Raw genomic sequence first — 18,502 nt, 5'->3', positions numbered from 1 at the left:
CTACCCCACAATTGTGACATACATACACCTACAGCCACAACCATAATACACATGCCTAGACACATAAACACCTACACCACAATCCTGACACACATAAACCTACCCCACAGCGATAACAAACAAACACATACCCCTACATCTATGACACTCATACATTAAACCCATAACCTTGACACACATACACACACAGGTACATTTTATTATTAATGAGAATCCTAAATTATAAACAAGGAACTTAAAAAAAAAAGAACACACACAGTTTATTTGTATAATTCTGGATTAAGAGATCCCACTGTTTTAAATAAGCTCTTAGACTGTAGTTTGAATAAAGAGATTATCAAGGAGCAAACAAATCAGACTGTGAAGATCACTAATCTGTGTAATATTAGTGCAGGATAATGACAGGCTTGATCTGAGAGACGCTACCTGGCAGGGGATGGATTGGCAGACTGCAGGCAACTCTCAGACAAGCAAAGCACTGCATACTGCTATTTTTCACATTACAGGCTGAGGTGTAAAGGGAGGGAATGAAGAAGGGATGTGGGAAGGAATGACTGAGGGCCACTAAAAAAGGAATGAGGAAAGGAAAGAACCTCCATGAAAGCATAAGGATCAGGAATATGAAATAAAAAATGATCAGGGGTAAGAAATATAAAAAAGAGAAAAGTAGAATGAAATGAGGGAGAAACAACAAGAATAAATAAATGAGGAATAGATAAGCAAGGGAAATAAGAAAGGACTTAAATAAACATGTTTTAAAGGTGATACATGAATACAGTTTAGAGTAAACCAATGTGTGTGGTTTTAATGAGATGAATTATTGATGTTCAAGGTGAATGAATGAATGAATGAATGAATGAGTGAAGTTCAGAGGCAATAAATGAGTGAGGTTCAGAGAGATTGAATGAGTGAGGTTCAGAGGAGATGCATAAGTGAGGTTCAGAGGGGATGAATGAATGGGGTTCAGATGGAATGAATGAGTGAGGTCCAGAGAGGATAAATGAGTGAGATCCAGAGGGGATGAATATGTGATGTCTAGATTGGATAATTAAGTGAGGTTCAGAGAGGATGAATAAGTGAGGTTCAGAGGGGATGAATGAGTGAGGTTCAGATAAGATGAATGATTTTTAGAGAGGATGAATGAGTGAGGTTTTAGAGGGGATGAATGAGTGAGGTTCAGATAGGATGAATGATTTTTAGAGAGGATGAACGAGTGAGGTTCAGAGGGAATGCATGAGTGAGGTTCAGAGGGGATGAATGAGTGAGGGTCAGATAGTATGAATGAGTGAGGTTCAGATAGGATGAATGAGTGAGGTTCAGATGGGATGAATGAGTGAGGGTCAGATAGGATGAATGAGTGAGGCTCAGAGGGGATGAATGAGTGAGGGTTAGATAGGATGAATGTGTGAGGTTCAGATAGGATGAATGAGTGAGGTTCAGATGGGATAAATGAGTGAGGCTCAGAGACGATAAATAAGTGAGGTTCAGAGGGGATGAATGAGTGAGGGTCAGATAGGATGAATGAGTGAGGTTCAGATAGAATGAATGAGTGAGGTTCAGATAGGATGAATGAGTGAGGTTCAGATGAGATAAATGAGTGAGGTTCAGAGGGGATGAATGAGTGAGGGTCAGATAGGATGAATGAGTGAGGTTCAGATAGGATGAATAAGTGAGGTTCAGATGGGATAAATGAGTGAGGTCAGATAGGATGAATGAGTGAGGCTCAGATAGGATAAATGAGTGAGGCTCAGAGGGGATGAATGAGTGAGGGTCAGATAGGATGAATGAGTGAGGTTCAGATAGGATGAATGAGTGAGGTTCAGATGGGATAAATGAGTGAGGCTCAGAGAGGATAAATGAGTGAGGTTCAGAGGGGATGAATGAGTAAGGTCAGATAGGATGAATGAGTGAGGTTCAGATAGGATGAATGAGTGAGGTTCAGATAGGATGAATGAGTGAGGTTCAGATGGGATAAATGAGTGAGGATCAGAGGGGATGAATGAGTGAGGGTCAGATAGGATGAATGAGTGAGGTTCAGATAGGATGAATGAGTGATGTTCAGATGGGATAAATGAGTGAGGGTCAGATAGGATGAATAAGTGAGGTTCAGATGGGATAAATGAGTGAGGTTCAGATGGGATAAATGAGTGAGGTTCAGAGGGGTTGAATGAGTGAGGTTCAGAGGGGATAAATAAGTGAGGGTCAGATAGGATGAATGAGTGAGGTTCAGATAGGATGAATGAGTGAGGTTCAGAGAGGATAAATGAGTGAGGTTCAGAGGGGATGAACAGGACTGGACTGGGAACAAAAAAAGGGTGAGCAGCCCACATCAGTTAGACTTCTGTCAGCTAGGCAGCCATAATAGACCAGAACTTTCATTCTGCAGCACCTCTGCTTAGCAGCCACACAGAAAATGTACTTTCTGCTTTACAGATTAGACAGATTGTAACAGCTTTCCTATTGTTACCCATATTAAAAGAGGGTAGGGCCTCTATATAGCAGTAAGGCCCACATAAGAGCCCGGCCCGCCGGGCATTTGTCCTGTATGCCCTATGGCCAGTCTGGGCCTGGGTATGGATGAATGATGCCAAAATGGCAGGTACAGAAAGTGTGAGTGATGGGGAGACATTGAAGGTAGAATGGTGAGTGGTAGCTTGGGAAAAAAAAGTAATGTGTAACTAAAATATGAAGGAGAGTATTAGTTATAGAATAACTTAATTTATAATTGAAGAATGGAAAGAGTGGAAAACACAATGTAGAAATGTATGATAACAGTGATATGAATGAAGAAAAAGAGTGAATGAGAAAGGGGATAAATACATTTGGGAGAAATTGAATGGATTGACTGAAGGATTGAATGAGGAATCAAGGGAATAAATAAATGATGTACAGAGGAAAACGGTTATTGAGCGATGATGACAATGAGTGACAGGCTGATAAACTAGTGTTTCTCAATGCCAGTCCTCAGGGCAAACAAATGGGTCAGATATCTGAACTAGAGCACAGGTGAAACAATCAGCTGATGATTGAGAGAAGCAACCATGGTTACTGATCTGCTGATTATTTTCCATGTGCTCTAGTTCAGATATCATGTTAGTCTGCCTGAGGGTGGAGTTGAAAAACACTGGAACAAAGTGTCAGAGACTCATGTAAAAGAAATAATTCAGGGAAGAGTATTTTAGCAATGTTTTAAAATCACTTTAAAAATAAGCATCAGAAATTGCAGAAAGCACCACATTGCAAAATATCTGCAAACAAAATAATCTTTAAACATTATTTTTAAGCAAATTTGCATTGATTTGCAATCTAGGAGCACACCCTTTGAAAAACATGAGGGTCAGGGTTCTGCATTCCACTGAATGCACTCCAGCTCCTTTGGATTTCAAGTTTAAAGTAAGGAATGTGAGTGAATGAAATAATAAATGTACATTAACAAGTTGTTTACCTAAACAGAAAGTTTTTATGGGTTAAAATGGATATGTTATACGGCAAGGTGTTTGACTGGAAATGACTCCAATATATGTCAAATACCTTGAAACATACAATATACATTTTTAATATGTTTTAATGTATTTTTAAAAGAATTAATTTACATTCCTAAATTCTTTGCTTAGAAAAAAAAATTGCATCCACACCACACCTACTACTCTTTGCATATGTTTAGCTATTGTGAAAAAATGTAATATTGTTTTATACCATAAAAAATTGCAACATACAGTAAAATATTAACAAAAATAAGTGCATAGCAGTTAGCAACATCCACTAGATTCTGGGGAAGAAACAGCTGGATAGAAAAAGGAAGTTGCTGAAGTGAGAGAATGCAGAGAGTGCTGACAGTCATGGAAGGTCATAGCAGACCTGGATTTTTTTTATAATGATCATCTCTCCCTTCTCTATTAACTTTCTTTCTCAACTCCCTTCTCTCTTCAGTCTCTCTTTTTTAAACTCTCCCTTCTCTCTCAACCCATATTTTCTCTTTACCCTCTATCTTTCCATTCTCTCCTATGTTTTCACCCTTTTTTCCCCACTCTTTCTCCTTCTCCACTTTCACATTTCCTCTCCAATCTCTCTCTCTCTGCTCCTGTTTACCCTCTCAGAAGTAAAAGTCTAAGCACTAATGGGTTCCTACAGCCCTAGAGGAATAACATATCCTTGCCCCGTCATGGCTATATAATATCCCTTTAGATAATACTGTTAGCACATAACCCAAAATGTGTGTTTGTCAATGCTGCAATAGGAATGTACATTATGCAAATACAATGTGCCAACTTTGCTAATTAGAAGATGCCACCAGACTTCGGTCAGTGAGTGAATGTTGATTCAACATATATATGAAATTTTGCATATGAAATGAGAACCTATTGCTAAGTGGTTATAACAATTAAAACCACAATAACTTCTGAAACACGCTTGACAAATGATAAAATGTTATAGTTTTTGGATTTTTTTTAGCTTCTGTTTTGTTATATAAAAGTATTCTTGCTGGTAGATTGAGTGGCATCTCTGAAACCTCAAAGACAGAATGAGAACCTGACACTGGGTGACCTAGTGGCATGATAAGGATTTTTCACAAAACTACAGATAAGGATCTTGCAATCGATTCTATTTCAAAGCATTGGCATTGCCAGGATTTTCTTTTGGTGAAGCACTTACACTTGTCAGGGCCCAGGGCCATCTTTTTGTGGGCAGGGCTGTGATGAGGTGGGGTTGGTATCTGTGGGTGGGGACGAGTGTGTCATAGAAGGGTCTGGGTGTTCTGGGTGTTGTGTGGGTGGTGTCAAGTGGGCTATGGGGAACCTGGACAAAGTGGTCGCTGAAGGGCATTCAGAGTTGCGGGGCACATGAGTCCCCCACTGGCAGTGCTACTGTTTCAAATACTTAGAATACAAAAACCAAAGGCACTACTACTTAATTAATACAAACTCTTAATCATTATAATGAAGCTGCTTTGCAAAGAATATTAGGTGTAGGTGCTGTGTATTATTGGGCTAGAAAAAGGAAAGAGGGTTAAAGAAACCCCCCTATACAAAATACACTAATCAGCACTCAGGAGTTTAAAAAAATACTTATGAAACTTCAATCACGAAGTATATGCAATCAACTAAATTGTAGGGGTATAGGACCTAAAAAATAATTAAAACTTGAAATTTATTGGAATCTAAAATTAGGAATACATGAGTATTAAAAACACTTTTAGGCTATGCATGTGGTCTTGTTCAGTGAGAGCGGTTATCAAATTAATATACATACAATGACCGTTGGTTAAAAGGAGGCTATATGCCTGTATTTATTATACTAAATACAGGCATCCCTTGTTGTTTTGCGCTTCGCTTTATTGTGCTTCGCAGATATTGCTCTTTTTACAAAATGAGGGTTTGTGGCATTCCTGTTTGAGCAAGTCTATTAGCACCATTTTCCCAACCTATATACACATAAATACACATATATAAACACACATATATACAGTATATATATATATATATAAACAATAGCAAATATCAGAGGGAACGCAATTGCTGTAAGAGAGCTTTTATATGAAAAACCGACAGTGGAACTTCTAGTTCTGTCAGTATTTTAATTGTAATGGTGCAGACCCTTTCAAATTATTTATCATGGTTAAGAAAGAGGAGAGAGAAATCTAGGAGTGTAATCCTAGTTAAGAAAAGACAGGGATTTCAGCACTCTTTTTAGAAAATAAAGCTCTTGAGACCAAGATATGTTTTTAAACAGTGAATTCTTTAATCCAATTGTGAACAGAGAAATCTTCCAGCTATATGTACACCACTCCCCCGGTGGAAAGGACACAACACTTATAGTATTCGTTAAAGGGAGTTGAAAAGAAAACAAAATTTACTTCTAAATATACTAGAGTTAGTAATATAAACCTGACCGGTCAGGGGTGCACATTTAGTACGTGGATAAACAGCCAAACACTACATAAATTTGTAGATTGATACCTATATATAACCTCTACACCCTGCTGCTCACAGAACCCCTTTTAAAGAGGTATAACCTGGGCAGGTATGAAAGAATGGGATCTAAGAGGTCAACTAAGGGTATCAGGAACAGAAGCAGGTCACAGCTTATTATCACAATTACAATATGGTATACAATGAATAGCGTATAGTGGTATACAGACATGAAATGTAAAGCCTTAAATTCGAGACTCACTACACCCAGCTGCTCACAGTACTCCAATTAAGGAGAGTATAATACCGGGCAGTACAAAAAGTGGTAATATGTACCAGGATCTAAGTGATCTCTAAGTTAGGCTTATTTACACTCAACAAAACGCATTTAAGCGACTTTTTGCAATAAATACAGACAGTATGTGCCCTTATTATGCTTTTTTGTTATTTTGTTAGTTCGTCATGCAAAGCTTTGCTGTAGAAAGGAATAAGCAGAAGTGTAGAGTTGTAGCATAAAGCACAATGCATGATATCTTCTTAATAGTGCTGTGATCGTAGAAATGCTGACATGTAAAGCTGCATGCAAGGAAACATTGTAGCAAGCAGAAGGGAAAGCAGTTCAGATGCTGTTTGTTAGGAGTTCAACTTAGCGTATGTAAAACAATGTTGCTATTCTTGGCAGCTATTATAACAATACCCATAGATTTCTTTGTAAATGTATTCCTCACACAGCAATCAGACAATGCAATTTTCACAGGTAACCATATTTGTATTCGACCGTAGTACAGTTCATATTAGTGAACCTTACTGTGACACATACGACCTTGCTTATTCATCCACGTACTAAATGTGCACCCCTGACCGGTCAGGTTTATATTACTAACTCTAGTATATTTAGAAGTAAATTTTGTTTTCTTTTCAACTCCCTTTAACGAATACTATAAGTGTTGTGTCCTTTCCACCGGGGGAGTGGTGTACATATAGCTGGAAGATTTCTCTGTTCACAATTGGATTAAAGAATTCACTGTTTAAAAACATATCTTGGTCTCAAGAGCTTTATTTTCTAAAAAGAGTGCTGAAATCCCTGTCTTTTCTTAACTAGGATTACACTCCTAGATTTCTCTCTCCTCTTTCTTAACCATGATATATATATATATATAAATATATACATCACCAGCAATTATGACTCACTGAAAGCTCAGATAAAGACTAGCATTCAGCTAGATTACAAGTTTTGCATTATGAGTGAAAAAGCAGCGTTATGGCTCATAACGCTGCTTTTTCCCTAAGCCGGTATTACAAGTCTTGTCGGGATAGATGGACCGCATACCTTTTTGGCCGTCACGCTACGTCAGTACCACACATTTTAAAAGTCCTTTTTCAATGGGACTTCCATAGCGCTGGTATTACGAATTTTCCTGGGAGGCTAAAAAGTCAGGGGTACACCCTATAACGACAAGATCTGTACCGCCATCTAAAGTCAGTAGTTATGAGTTTTACGTTACAAAGCTGTACCACAAACTCATAACTAAAGTGTTAAAAAGAACACTAACACCCATAAACTACCTATTAACCCGTAAACCAAGGCCCTCCCGCATTGCAAACACTATAATAAATGTATTAACCCCTAATCTGCCGCTCCGGACCTCGCCGCCACTATTAAAATGTATTAATCCCTATTCCGCCGCTCCCTGACATCGTCGGCCCCTATAATAAACCTAGTAACCCCTAAACCACTGCTCTCCCATTTTGCAAACACTATTGAAATATTATTAACCCCTAATCTGCCGTCCACCCACACCGCCGCTATAATAAACCTATTAACCACTATACCGCAAGCTCCCCACAACAAAATATACTAAAATAAATTATTAACCCCTAAACCTCTGACCTCCCACATCACTAACTCTACATAAATATATTAACCCCTAATCCTAACGTAACCCTAACCCTAACTCTAACCCTAACATAACCCTAAGCCTAACACTCCCTAACTTAAATATAATTAAAATAAATCTAAATAAACCTTACGATTAATAACTAAATAATAACCTATTTTTAACTACTTACCTGTAAAAAAACCTAAGCTAGCTACAAAATAACTACTAGTTATATTTAAGCTATCTTAGGTTTTATTTTTATTTCACAGGTAAGTTTGTATTTATTTTAACTAGGTAGACTAGTTATTAAATCCAATCAGCCAATAGGATTGAGCTCTTATTCTATTGGCTGATTGGAACAGCCAATAGAATGAGAGCTCAATCCTATTGGCTGATTGCAACAGCCAATAGGATTTTTTCCCCTTTAATTCCTATTGGCTGATAGAAATCTTTCAGCCAATAGGACTGTAAGGGATGCCATCTTGGATGACGTCACTTAAAGGGAATCTTCAGTTTACGGCGGAGACCGTAAGAAGAGGATGCTCCGTGTCGAATGTCTTGAAGATGGACCCGCTCGGTGCTGGATGGATTAAGATAGAAGATGCCGTCTGGATGAAGACTTCTTGCCGCCTGGATGAGGACTTTGCCGGCTGGATGAAGATCGAAGAGGCCGCCTGGATGAAGACTTCTTGCCGCTTAGATGAGGACTTCGCCGGCTAGATGAGGATGGATGTTCGGACTTCGATAACTGTAAGTGGATCGTCGGGGGTTAGTGTTAGGTTTTTTAAAGGGTTTTTTGAGTGTTTTTTTTTTTAGATTAGGGTTTTCGGCAATTCATAAAAGAGCTAAATGCCCTTTTCAGGGCAATGTTTAACTTTATTTAGATTTATTTGGGGGTATGTTTGGGTGGGTAGTGGGGTTTACTGTTGTGGGGTTGTTTGTATTTTTTATTGCAATGTAAACAAGCTGGTATCTTTGGGGCAATGCCCCGCAAAAGGCCCTTTTAAGGGCCATTGCCAGTTTAGTGTAGGCTAGGTTTTTTTTTTTGTGGGGGCTTTTTTATTTTGATAGGGCTATTAGATTAGGAGTAATTTGTTTTTATTTTTGATCATTTCATTTTTTATTTTTTGTAATTTAGTGTTTATTTTTTATTTGTAAGTTAGTAAATTGTATTTTAATAATTTAATTTATTTCATTTTATTGTAATGTTAGGTTTTAGTGTAAAACAGGTTAGGTTTTATTTTACAGGTAACTTTGTATTTATTTTAACTAGGTAGCTAGTAAATAGTTAATAACTATTTAATAACTAGTCTATCTAGTTAAAATAAATAAAAAAAAAAAAGTTTTTTTTTTACAGGTAAGTATGTATTTAGTTTTAAATAGGAATTATTTAGTTAATAATTGTAAGCTTTATTTAGCTTTATTTTAATTATATTTAAGTTAGGGGGTGTTAGGGTTAGACTTAGAGGCCTATTTATCAACCCGTCAACTGCAAATATGCTGGAATTCCGCAGCGTAATTGTGGCGAGCTTGATTCGCCTCATTTATCAAAGCCTACAAACCGGCAAAAGTAGAAATCTGTGATGTAACATACGATCTGCCGGTCTCAGTTCGACACAGATCGATGCTTACATCATTAGAGATGTTCCAAATACAAATTCGGCACTATTTGACTACTTTTGCTAGTTACCAAAGTTCTAACAGGTACGCTCGCCACTATTCCGGCCCAGCGTACCCCTCTAGGGCGGCGGATGCCATAAATATCAATGGGAGTCTGAAAGCAGCGAAAGCTCATGTTCGCTGCTGCCTGATATCCCATTGATTCCTATGGGAGAATAAAAGTTACTTTTACACCTAACACCCTAACATGTACCCGAGTCTAAACACCCCTAATCTTCCTCCCCCTACACCGTCGCCACCTACATTATACTTATTAACTCCTAATCTGCCGCCCCGACACCGCCGCCACCTACATAAAGTTATTAACCCCTATCCTGCCGCTCCCGGAGCCCACCGCAACTAAATAAATATATTAACCCCTAAACCTCTGGCATCCCACATCACTAGCACTTACTAAACCTATTAACCCCTAAACCGCCAGCCCCCCACATCGCCATAAACTAAATTAAACTATTAACCCCTAAACCTAACAACCCGCTAACTTTATATGAAATATTAACTCATCCCTATCTTATAACAAATTTAAACTTACCTTTAGATTTAAATTAAACTATATTAAACTAATAATTAATTTACCCTAATTGTTATACTAAAATTACATTAAACTACAAATTAAATTAACTATATTATATATTTAAACACCTAACCCTACTCAAATAATTTAAATCTACACTAAAAAATTACAAAGTTACAAAAAACTAACAACTAAGTTACAAAAAATAACAAACACTAAGTTACGCAAAAAAGAAATTATCAAAGATTTAAACTAATTACAGCTAATCTAAGGGCCCTATGAAAATAAAAAGCCCCACCAAAATAAAAAAAACCCTAGCCTACAATAGTCTACATATAGCCCTTAAAAGGGCCTTTTTTCGGGGCATTGCCCCAAATAAATCAGCTCTTTTACCTGTAAATAAAAAATACAAACAACCACCCAACAGTAAAACCCACCACCCACGCAACCAACACCCCCAAATAAAAACCTAACTAAAAAAAACTAAGCTCCCCATTGCCTGAAAAGGGCATTTGTATGTGCATTGCCCTTAAAAAGGCATTTAGCTCTATTGCAGCCCAAAACCCTAATCTAAAAATAAAACCCACCCAATACACCCTTATAAAATCCTAACATTAACCCCTGAAGATTCACTTACAGTTTTGAAGTTCCCACATCCATCCTCAAAGAAGCCGGCCGAAGTCTTCATCCAAGCGGCCGAAGTCTTCATCTAAGCCTGCAAAAGTCTTCACCTAGATGGCATCTTCTATCTTCATTCATCCAGCGCGGAGCGGCTCCATCTTCAAGACATCCGACGAGGAGCATCCTCTTCATTCGACGTTTTCATCCCGAATGAAGGTTCCTTAAATGATGTTATCCAAGATGGTGTCCTTTAGATTCCGATTGGCTGATAGAATTCTATCAGCCAATAGGAATTAAGGTTGAAAAAATCCTATTGGTTGTTGCAATCAGCCAATAGGATTGAGCTTCCATCCTATTTCAGCCTAGGTGTTAGGCTTTTTTTTGCCGGCTCTCCCCATTGATAACTATGGGGAAATTGTACACGATCACGTCAAAGCAGCGCTTGAGTTCTCTGCGGTATGGAGCTCAACGCAACCATATCGCCCGCACAAGCCTGCTTTTTGTAAACCTGTAATAGCAGCGATATAGGTAGGTGAAATAATGCCGAAAATGTTGCGGTCGTTTATTTCCCTATAGCGCTCAAAACTCGTAATCTTGCTGACTGTTAGAGATAAAGTTAAAGTTTTGGCGTACAAATGAAATGTTTTGGACATTCAATTGCTTAAAATATAAATTTAAAAATTAAATTTTATTTGCTTGAAGAAAAGGCCTTAAATGGACAGTATAGACCTAATACATCATTTTGATGACTTATTCTTATATACCAGAGAAGCATCCTGCAACTGGTCCCACATCTATAAGCTTGCAAGAAGTACATTAAATATTTACATATTCATTGTTTGTTAGGAGCTGAAAATGTCCGCCCAACTCTGCGCATCTATTGCTTGTATATATTATATAATAAAGTTATTTTTAATTAAGGTATATACATTGTTTTTTTTAGACATAATGCTATTGCACACTTAAAGGAACATGAAACCCGAACATATTCTTTCATGATTTAGATAGAGAATACAATTTTAAGCAACTTTCCAATTTACTTCTATTATTTTATTTGCTTCCTTCTCTTGTTTTCCTTTGCTGAAAGCTTTATCTAGGAAAGCTCAGAAGCAGCAGAGAACCTAGGTTCTAACAGTTGATTGGTAGCTGCATATATTTATATTGATTGTGATTGGCTCACCCATGAGTTCAGTTAGAAACCATTAGTGCATTGCTGCTACTTCAACAAATTATACCAAGAGAATGAAACAAATTGGATAATAGAAGTAAATTAGAAAGTTGTTTAAAATGGTATTTTCTATCTGAATCATGAAAGAAAAAAATTGGGTTTCATGTCCCTTTAATAGACTACAGTAAATATACATTTTATATGCACTGGGAGACCAAAAAATGAGTGTGACTCACTTTATTGCTATATTTGCTTTAATGCGGTGACGTCTGGAACTGAACTGGCAATATCTCCGAGGTACACCTGTAGTAACGTGAGGAATAATGCAGTAGGAGTCTTAAAGGGACACTGAACCCAAACATTTTCTTTTGTGATTTAGATAGAGCAAGCAATTTTAAGCAACTTTCTAATTTACTCCTATTATCAATGTTTCTTCATTCTCTTGCTATCTTTATATAAAAAAGAAGGCATCTAAGCTTTTTTTCTTGGTTCAGGACTCTGGACAGCAGTTTTTGATTGATGGATGAATTTATCCACCAATCAGCAAGGACAACCTAGGTTGTTCATCAAAAATGGGCCGGCATCTAAACTTACATTCTTTCATTTCAAATAAATATAGCAAGAGAATAAAGAACATTTGATAATAGGAGTAAATTAGAAAGTTGCTTAAAATTTCATGCTCTATCTGAATCACAAAAGAAAACATTTGGGTTCAGTGTCCCTTTAATGTGTCCAAAGGGTTGATATAGTGGATCATGTCCGCTGCACATCGATAAATGCCGACAGCGTATGTTCTTGTGAACTGCTGGTGCAATGCCAGCCCCTGCAGATTCGCGGCAAATCGGCTGCTAGTAGGGGATATCAAATCAACCCAATCGTATTCGATCGGGTTGATTTTCTGCCGATTTCTTTCCACCGCCTCAATGCAGGCATACAGGTTATGGAGCAGTGGTCTTTAACTTCTTTTTCCGGCGAGCATGAAGGCTTGCTGGAAACAAGGTACCCCATAGCCTCCTCTTAACCAACGGTCATTGTATGTATATTAATTTGTTAACCACTCTCACTGAACAAGACCACATGCATTGCCTAAGAGTGTTTTTAATATTCATGTATTCCTAATTTTAGATTCTAATAAATGTTAAGTTTTAATTATTTTTTATGGTCTATACCTCTACAATTTAGTTTATTACATATACTTTGTGATTGACGTTCCATAAGACAACTGTTATGAGATAAACAAGGCTCATTTGACAATTCTAATGGAGATGAACTCACAATTTGTGGCTATGAATACTGCAGTTTTCGGCATGCTTCTTCTGTGAGATTCACAAATGGCTTTTACTAAATCTAGGCCAATGAGTGCAGCAAGCAGCTGAGGTAGCAAGTCTTGGACACTGAATTTAAGATCTGTAAAATCTGTAATGGGTGAATAATACTGAAAAGGAATAAAAAAGGAGCATTTGAAGATAGCGAATGGTAATGGTATAATGACAGGTATAGCAGGTATATTATGTACATTACATGTAAACAGGGACATCACTGAATCCCCCATCTGTGCCCCAGTTGTGATTGTCTCTATGGTTTTCCTACCACCACTATGCCTTGGCCTTCCCCATCTCCACCAAGTCCCAGTCATGGAATACTATGCCCTAGACACACCCAGACATGCCCCTCCAGTGGTGGCTAAGCCTACAAAACACCATTAGGCCTCCGGGACATGCCTTCCCCATATGTCCTTTCTGGACTACTACATGTAAATAAGTGACTTATGGTTATCTAGTCCTAAAGCCTGTGTACACGGGCCATTTTTCGCAGTACAGCGGTTCCACCCCTAGCTCTCTCTCTATCCCCTTCTTTTTGCTCTATCTTCCCTCTATTTTGCTCTCTCTCCCTCTCTTTTGCTCTCTCTCCCCCTCTCTCTATTTTGCTCTCTCTCTCCCTCCCTCTCTTTTCCTCCCTCTCTTTTGCGCTCTCCTCCCTTTCTTTTGCTCTCTCTCCCCCTCTCTTCTGCTGTCTCTCTCCCTCCCCTCTCTTTTACTCTTTCTCCCCCTCTCTTTTGCTGTATCTCTCCCTCTCTTTTGCTCTCTTTATCTTCCCTCTTTTGCTCTCTCCCGCCTTTCTTTTGCTCTCCCCCTCTCTTTTGCCGTCTCTCTCCCCCTCTCTTTTGCTCTCTCTATCTCCCCTCTTTTGCTTTCTCTCTCCCCCCTTTCTTTTGCTCTCTTTCTATCCCCCTCTCTCTCCCCTCTTTTGCATTCTCCCCCTCTCTTTTGCTCACTCTCCCCTCTCTTTTGATCTCTCTCTCTCTCCTTTCTTTTGCTCTCCCTTCCCCCTCTCTTTTGGTGTCTCTCTCCCTCTCTTTTGTTCTCTCTATCCCCCCTGTTTTGCTCTTTCTATCGCCCCTATTTTGCTCTCTCCCTCCCCTCGTTTGCACTCTCCCCCTCTCTTTTGCTCTCTCTCCCCTCTCTTTTGCTCTCTCTCTCCCCCCTCTCTTTTGCTGTCTCCCTCTCTTTTGCTCTCTCTATCTCCCCTATTTTGCTCTCTCTCTCCCCTTTCTTTGCTCTCCCGATCCCCTCTCTTTTGCTCTCTATCCCCCTCTTTTGCTCTCTCTCTCTCCCCTCTTTTCAGCTTTCTCTCTCCCGTCTTCATGGCCCCGCACACATCACACCCAGTCCCGTCCGTGTCACACTCCGCCCATGTCACGGTCGGTCCGGCCCCCCATCATGCATGGTCGGCCCAGGCCAGATGCCAGTTCAGTGTGTTGAAGGCCAGGTGTGTTTGTCCTCGCACTGTCTCTACAGCTTCGGTCAAACACACTTGGCCTTTTATATTATAGGATGTGGAAAATGAGGAACTTATTGTAAGAATAGAGCGGTATGAGCTAAGAAGGAAAGGAATACAAGATTTAATCGAAGGAAAATATTAGGAAGCAATGACAGATGGAGAAAGGATTAAGCAACCCCTGGAGCAGGCAGTGAAGAGAAGGAAGAACATGGTGGAAAATCAGAAATAAATAATGCAGGGTTAGGAGAAATAATGATGGAAATACAAGACAGATGTGTGTGTGTGTGTGAGATATATATATATATATATATATATATATATATATATATATATAGAGAGAGAGAGAGAGAGAGAGAGAGAGAGAGAGAGAGGAAGAGAGAGAGAGAGAGAGAGAGATTGAGAGAGAGAGAGAGAGAGAGAGAGAGAGAGAGAGAGAGAGGAAAGGACAAATAAAAGGAAGAGAGGTAAGGGATATAGTGAAGGGAGATGAGAACGCTGAGGACTGCATACATGAATAGAAGATGAGAAAAAGCAATGGGAACGGGGAGATAAAATAAAAGCATAGTGATCAAGGTAGTCACAGGAAGATGTTAGGAATATGAGATATTAACATCTCACTAATCAACAACAGCACTGGGATTCATTTGTGAAGATGTGTGGAGCTGCATTTCTTGATCCCAAATAGTTCATTCAAATCTGTATTTTAGTATAAGAAGTGAGGCAATAAACATTTTTAAATGGCTGTCTGTAGAATATACAGTTGAGCGATGCTGCAGGTTTTGATATCCCAAGTGTTATGTTACTGAATATGCTTTATAGCATGACTGCCATCTAGTGAAGAAAGACAAAATATAGGTGTATGTATTTAGGTGCTAGTATAGTACTCATATTATTGCCTATGCTTATTACATAGAATAACTAAACATTTTGTGAATTTCCAAACAAAACAAATATTTGTAATTCTTATAGTGGCTGATTAAGTGTAAGGTATATATTATCTATATTAGCTTTATTGGCATTGTTTGAAATTTAACATTTTAATTCTTGATAAACATATCAGTTCTATGTATGTGTGAGTCAATATATTTGCTAGTGTGTGAAATGCTTGGTGCTGGATACTATGCAACCCCTGAAAATATGGTGTTATTTAAATATAAAATATCTGGTAGATGTCTCATTGCAGCTCTGTTTTAGCAATTTTATCAGTTCCACGCTCCTATAGGTGACACACTAAATAACACCCAGCCCCCAGGGAGTTTCTAACGCCAAGCTAACACACTGGTACCTAATAGTACCTATAATACCAGTGTTATATAAATGTATCAATAATTACAATTATTTACAGTAACCCAATGCTCTCCCTTGCATGTAATTACATTTAAAAAATTGGAATCCTGATTGGCTAATCATCTAAACAAATTATGATAGTACATGAGTGGGCTGTTAAAATACACTTTGCCAATGATTGGTAAATATATATTTATATATTTTTATTATTAGTATAATTATTTACCTTTTTTGTAATTTAGAGTGCATTGCATTGATGAAGATTTGTCTATGGAAAGGTTGAATGCAAGGTTATATTTAATAGGAGTTACCAGTGGGTGTGATTATGTTTTTGATCCCACCCATTGGTTTGTGGTGGGGAGGTTGCGAAGGGGGAAATTTTAGAATAAAGGGGGTTGTCATAATGAATTACTGTTAAAACTGTAGAAGAGGGCAGGTCAATTATTTATAATGGGGGAGTACACATGGGTAGGGTTAATTAAGGTGTGGGGATTAGGTCAAATCTTAGGGTATTAAAAACAGAGGGAGATTAAAGTTATAATTATAATGGGGGAGGATATGGTTAGGATTAATTTAAATCTGGGGATTAGGTCAGTCAGCTCTAGGGTATTAAAGGTGGAGGGAGGTCAAAGTTAGGGTTAATTGTCAATGGGGTTTCAGGATAGCAATGGTTAAGGTTTTTTGAACTATAGGACATTGCAGTTATGGTTAACATCATGAATGAATCAGTTGATTAGGGGTAATTTATATTTGAGAATTATCTGAAAGGTGGAGAGGTTAAAGGGATTTAAAGGGACACTGCACTGTAAAAATGTATCTGCTTTAATGTGTCCCCAATATATATATTATAATGTGTTTAAAAGTTGTTTCATATATACATAATAGACTCTTTTGAGTTTAAAGGGAGAATGTATAAGGAGTTGATAAGAGTTAATTGAATGGAAATTTTGCTGCTGGAACACCCTTTCAAATGGGGTGGGCTCTATCTCTCTCCCACCTCCCCTAGGAGGTTTAATACAGTTGCTACCTTTTGTTTACATAACTTCTCTAAAACCACTGCAGCACTGACATTTACATTATATATTGTGCATTCAATAGGCAACTTCAGCTATTTAATATGGCAAAATAAAGTCAAATGAGCTAACAATTTAATACACTACAGCAGGTAAAATGGATAATTGGGAAAACAACATTTTACAGTGCACTGTCCCTTTAATGTCCCTCAGTAGAGATGATTATATTTAATCCTTTGCATTGTGTATCATGACAGCTAAAGGCAGCTATATAACGTAACTTAAATATTGTTACAATAATGTGCCAGCTGGTGCTCTTTAAGGCTGCCTTACATAACATGGAATACTGTAGTAGCTATTATGTTCAGCCACCTCCCATAGAAAGTTATAGCTGTCATTGAGGCACAGTGCTGGAGCCTCTCAGGTCCTCCTGAGCAGTGTGAGTGTAATGTCAGATGCACCTTATTGATAGCGTAGGATGGCAGCTATGCCACAGCTCTGCTGCTATTAATAGCAACTTCTTTAGTATCCAGGTATTGGTGTGGAAGTTGCTGATGTTGGATGAGCAAGGTAGGGAGCAACATGGATTGGGTTTGCTGGGATGTTTAAAAGGTCAGAGAAGCCAAGGGAGGGGCTAGATGGTCACTGATTTCATCTCCAGCATTTATAAGACGGATAGAGTGAGCTACTGAAGAGCAGTGAGCAGAGTTCACAAACTGTGAGAATCTTGTGGGGTAGTTGGTGTCCCTCTCTATGTTATAAATATCCCAGTTTCTGGAACTGAAACCCAAGATTGCTTATTCACTCCCCTGGGCTACCCTGACCTTGCCAACCTCACTCCCAACCCTGCCAATGCCACATGTAACGTATCCAACATGTAACAGTGAAAATACCCTGTCCTCTATGATTAGTCTCACAGTTTTTTATTTTGGGTATTAGAAATGTTGGAGTTATGGAGTTAGTTATAAACATTTGCACTTTGTAGACTCTAAAAATAGGTTCTAAACGTGTCAATGTTTTGAATAAGCATGAGTCTGTATGTATATGAGTAAATGGTAGTGGTGTTCTATGGGGGTTGAGTCAGTGAAAATGAGGGAGTACCTGTTTGTGTTTTGTAGGTGGAGCAGAGTAATCCAGGGGCATTAGTCAGTTCAAGGTGCAACTAGGCAGTATGGGGCATGGCCAGGAAGGAAGTGAGAGTGGTGTGGAGGAAAATTTTCTCCCTAAGCACAATACTCCACCATATCCGCCATGACTCCTCCTACAGAACAAATATGGCATCTTAGGTAGCAGATTTTTCAGGGTCTAGGGCAGCAAAAATCCTAAATACACCCCTTGCCTGAACATGTATTGCCACACAAGCCTAAAAATCAAAATGTAAATGAATCACTCCTAAAAAAACCTACACAAAAATTAAGAACTGTGTCAATGCCAGAGAGGATTCAATCCTTGTCTTGGGAAGACCTCCTTAATTTCATACTTCCCAACAGTTTACTCAGGTTTCCAGAGATGTGAGAGGTTAACTAACTGGCCCACTGGTATTTTATGGGTGGGGCCATAGATAGATAGTAGGTAGGGTCACATCTGGTGGGCAGTCACATGCAAACAGTGGGCATGTCTAGGCAGGTGGTCAGTTGTCTGGGCAAGAC

This window comes from Bombina bombina, chromosome 1 (assembly GCF_027579735.1).
Source record: "Bombina bombina isolate aBomBom1 chromosome 1, aBomBom1.pri, whole genome shotgun sequence".
In the NCBI taxonomy this organism is placed as follows: domain Eukaryota; kingdom Metazoa; phylum Chordata; class Amphibia; order Anura; family Bombinatoridae; genus Bombina; species Bombina bombina.
The sequence above is the reverse complement of the archived record's forward strand: the minus strand, read 5'-3'. Positions refer to the sequence as shown.